At 40.4% G+C, this 4,154-nt stretch overlaps 1 protein-coding gene across 2 annotated transcripts in view; it reads right to left on the minus strand.

The window, feature by feature from the left end:
- The window catches only part of LOC115232532, a 277,962-nt gene extending 277,316 nt beyond the window's left edge, over nucleotides 1–646 (minus strand). The window contains exons 1-2 of one of the 2 annotated variants that reach the window (XM_029802460.2): nucleotides 518–646; nucleotides 1–415 (exon numbers count right to left, since the gene is read on the minus strand). The exon at nucleotides 1–415 is cut by the window's left edge and continues 356 nt beyond it. The gene's annotated coding sequence lies outside the window, so the exon portion shown is untranslated. The other variant, XM_029802461.2, reaches the window with a different exon arrangement.
- Nucleotides 647–4,154: the final 3,508 nt, after the last annotated feature.

Genomic DNA, 4,154 nt, shown 5'->3' on the forward strand with positions numbered 1-4,154 from the left:
TTTCTATTTTTCTCTCTCTCTCTCTTTACACTAATAACTCACAATCTATCTATCTCTGATTACATGTGTCGAGATATTACAATTACCGACATACAGCATTCAGATGATGCATGTGAGTGTTAGGATGTATAACTGCTAGGCATTGACGGGAAGGCCTTTCTCTCACTCCCTCTCTTCCTCGCTCGCTCTTTCTATCTCTCCCTATTTTTTGTTTCTTTTTTCACTTCCTAATAGTGGCAATCATTCCTTCTTCACCTCACTCCGCCTCCTTAGCACACCACTCTTACTAATAGCCAACAAAGAAACATCTACGTGGTCAGTCAACCTGCTAGAAACAGCAACCAAATCTCTCTCGAATCACGCCCTACCGTCTTTAGAAAAGGACACATTGGATGTGATCTGGGATACACTGTATCTGTAAAACAGAAAAACGGGATGGTCACGGCTGGAATGCTTTTTGATCGACCATAGGTCTACTTGATCGGAACTGACCAGAGGTTAAACAATTCGTACTTACACACATACAGTTTAGAACCTACACCAACAATTAAAGGACTCCTTCACTGCTTCACCACATCTATAGCAGCAACAGCTACGGCAGCAGCAACAGCAGCTAAAGTCTTCCCTTTTTCCCCGTTAAGTTTTCTCATAATCCCTCCTCTTTTCTCTTTTCTTCATCACTCCTATTCTTTCTTCTTCCTCGTTATCCTCCTCCTACCCCCCTCTCTCTCTCTCTCGTGAGTGTTTAAAGCCCTTCAAATTTTAATACTTTTTAACATTGCATTAATATCTCTAGATATATCTCTAAGCAAGACTTAGCCTTGAATGAATTCTGAAAAATAGATCTAGCTACGAGAGAACTAGTATTAAAAATACAGGCGGACGTGAATGCAACTTTGAATGGGGAACGTGGCCATTGAAAGAAAACTGTTTTTGTACGCGGAAACCTTGAAAAGTGAAAGGGCTGGGTTTATCTATTATAAAGTGATGCTATTGCAGCAGGGATCGAAACTGGCTCTTTTGGGAGAAACTTGCTCGTTCTCACTCATTATAAACAGAAGAGGACAAAGAATATACGTGCGCGTGCATGTATGTGTATTTGTTTCAAAGATAGAGAAAACAGATCGAATCCAACAAAGAAGTGGGGAAATTATCAACAGAGCCTTAAACTATTTAAATCACTAAATACAAGCTTAAAGAGAGGGATGCGTTGTTGTTGCTGCTGATACTATTATCTGCTATTGTTCTTACTAATACTAATACTACTTGCACGCGATTGTAGTAGTAGTAGTAGTAGTAGTTAACTACTACACATATATCCCCTACTACTGATAATAGTATGCGTTATATTATTTATTAGTATGATGCGACTGTAATAGCGAGCATGGTTGTCGATCAGTGATCAGAACTAATCCCGCCTGCTTCTCCAGGCTGACGAGACTGCGATCTGATTTCGATTCTCGCTCTAAATGATTTATTTCTGTGCAATATGAAATTACTTTGAAAATATCATTTGGATCAGCATGAACGTCGTGACTTCTTTCCCTCCCTAATCCATGTTCTTATATTACAAGGAATTTCTAGTGAGGTACTGGCTTATGAGAGAACCTCTGTTCGATCTGCTGGAAATAGCAGCCGAATCCCTCTTGCATCACCCTCTAGCGTCTTAAAAAAAAAGGATATATTTGACAATCTAATCCCAGCTAACCTTTAAAAGGAGTGAGCGTCATAGCTGGAATGTCTTTGCTCAGATCTCGATCAGAGTTGATCAGGAACTAAACAATTAATGAGGCAGTATGTAACTCGATGCGGTTTCGATTCAAAATTACAATTTCGTTAGGCTTCCGACGGAGCCTCAACGCAGTCGTTCGATCTGCTAGATATAGCAGCGAAATCATGGCATATCCTACTGTTTTGACGTAGTTCTTAAGCCTAGCAGGCCGTGTAGTGATGAGTGGAATGCCTTAAGTCATGGGTCGGCTTGATTAGGGCTGACCTGGAGCTAAACAATTACGATAGCAATTAACTTTATGTCGATAAGAGATCAGTGGACATTGACTTCATCTTAGTTTCGAATAACACTTAGTTTCAGCTAACACTATTTCATTTATCGCCTTCATAGTCCTCGTAAACAAACACCACAAGAAATACCGCAAAGCATTTTGTCCATCGGTCGAACATTTGTGCCAACCAACCAATCTAACAGAATATAAAATAATAAACGGAGTCTCAAGTTTTTAGTGGAAGAACAAGCTAGATTTCAGAATAAAGTACAGTTAAAGTGTTTATTATAATTATTAATATACGAATAAAGTGTTCATTTTAGCAATTTTTATTTTCATTTTTTTTTTTTTAATTTCTAAGATCTCTAACACATGATAAGGTGCTCAGAGCACCGTCCTCCTAAGCACATGACATCCCGGGTGACTGCCCAAGTTGTTACGAAAAACATCACAATTTCTTGTCTTCTAAGAGCAGCAACTCGGGCAGTAACCGGGGGTATCATGTGCTTGGGGTCACCACGCCATGTGTCTGAGATCTTCAAAATAAAGAAGAAAATGTAAATGAATAAGATACACAAATTATTCTTATATTCAATAAATTGTAATAAACACTTTATCTCTACATAATCCGAAATTCAGTTTACTGCGGCCATCATCACGCTTAGGGCCGGCCCTGCTGTCTCCTCCCACTAAAGACTTATCGGAAACTTCGTCTTGTGAGAATTATTTTATTTTCTGTCAATGCAGTGGGTTGGCTGAATCATTAAAGCGCTGGCGGAAAATACTTTGCAGTATTACTTGCGTCTCAATCTTCTGAGTTCAAATCTCATCAAGCCTTCCATCCCTTCGGGGTCTATAAAATACTAGTAAACTACTGAAGTCGATGCTATCGACTAACTTCCTCCCATCAAAATTGCTGGTCTTGTGCCTAAATTAGAAACAAGTATTTAATTTTCTAGTAACCTGAGGGTATTGAGTTAAAATTCTGCCCAGATTGACTTTTACTTTTATCCTTCTGGGAGTTGATAAGATATAATCTTTTCTACTCTAGGCACAAGGCCCGAAATTTTGGGAAGGGGGCCAGTCAATTAGATCGACCTTAGTACTTAATTTATCGACCCCGAAAGGATGACAGGCAAAAATCAACCTCAGAACGTAAAAACAGACAAAATAGCAATTTCTTTATTGCCCACCGGGGGCCAAACATAGAAATGGACAGAACAACTGATGGGATCAGTAATGCAATATGATTTACATATAATATGACTTTAAAAATTTAAATAAAATATTAAAAAATCGAATGAAATTAACAATACAGAGACAATACAAATGAAGCGATGATTAGGCCACGCTCCGACCCCACAAGCCCCGATCTATCGCTGGTACCCTTATTTTTGTTCTTTTTTTCCCGTCTTATTCACATAGTTCCTTGCACGCACAGCACTCATGCAACATGCTTCCATCTTTTTTTGAACATACTCTCCAACAGCCATCTCTTCTCCAGCCAAGTTCTCATGTGAAAAGTGAAAAACGATCTTAACTCGTGGCCGGAGATAAAGTTACCCGTCTTAATCCCTTTTATCTTAGTCTTCCAGACTGCCTCTTTCGCTATTGCAACAACCGTGAGAAAACAATTCTTACCTTCATTTGTTAAAAATTCCGGTGGGTCAATTTTTATAATTGACCCAGTCGACAGCTGTACTCTTCCTTCGCCGGACAACAGGTGTTCAGCATAAACCCACATTTCAAATATTTCCGGGCACCGGACAATAGCGTGAGAGACGGTTTCCCTAGCCCACCCACCACGCATCTTGGACATGTCTTGCGAGTTTATCCCAAACGGTCAAGGCGCCCCTGTAACATTGCCAGGTCAAGGACTTTTGGAAATTGTCCAACGTTCTCAACCCGAATGTATGGTGGAACAGGCTGTCGAGCTGAATATACCCGAGACTTAGAGTCGCCCCCAGACCATCGTCACATTCAGACTCTACCAACCCACTATATTAAAAAGGTGTAGAACCCCCACCGCTGGCGTTGCCCGAGCGCCGGAATAGCAGGAAGGCCTTACGACACTCCATATGCCACTTACTCGACCTCGGTCTACGAGAACACCAGGCTTCCTGTTCGCAAAAACTTTTGAACTCGGGGAAC

This window comes from Octopus sinensis, linkage group LG2 (genome assembly GCF_006345805.1).
Source record: "Octopus sinensis linkage group LG2, ASM634580v1, whole genome shotgun sequence".
Lineage (NCBI taxonomy): Eukaryota > Metazoa > Mollusca > Cephalopoda > Octopoda > Octopodidae > Octopus > Octopus sinensis.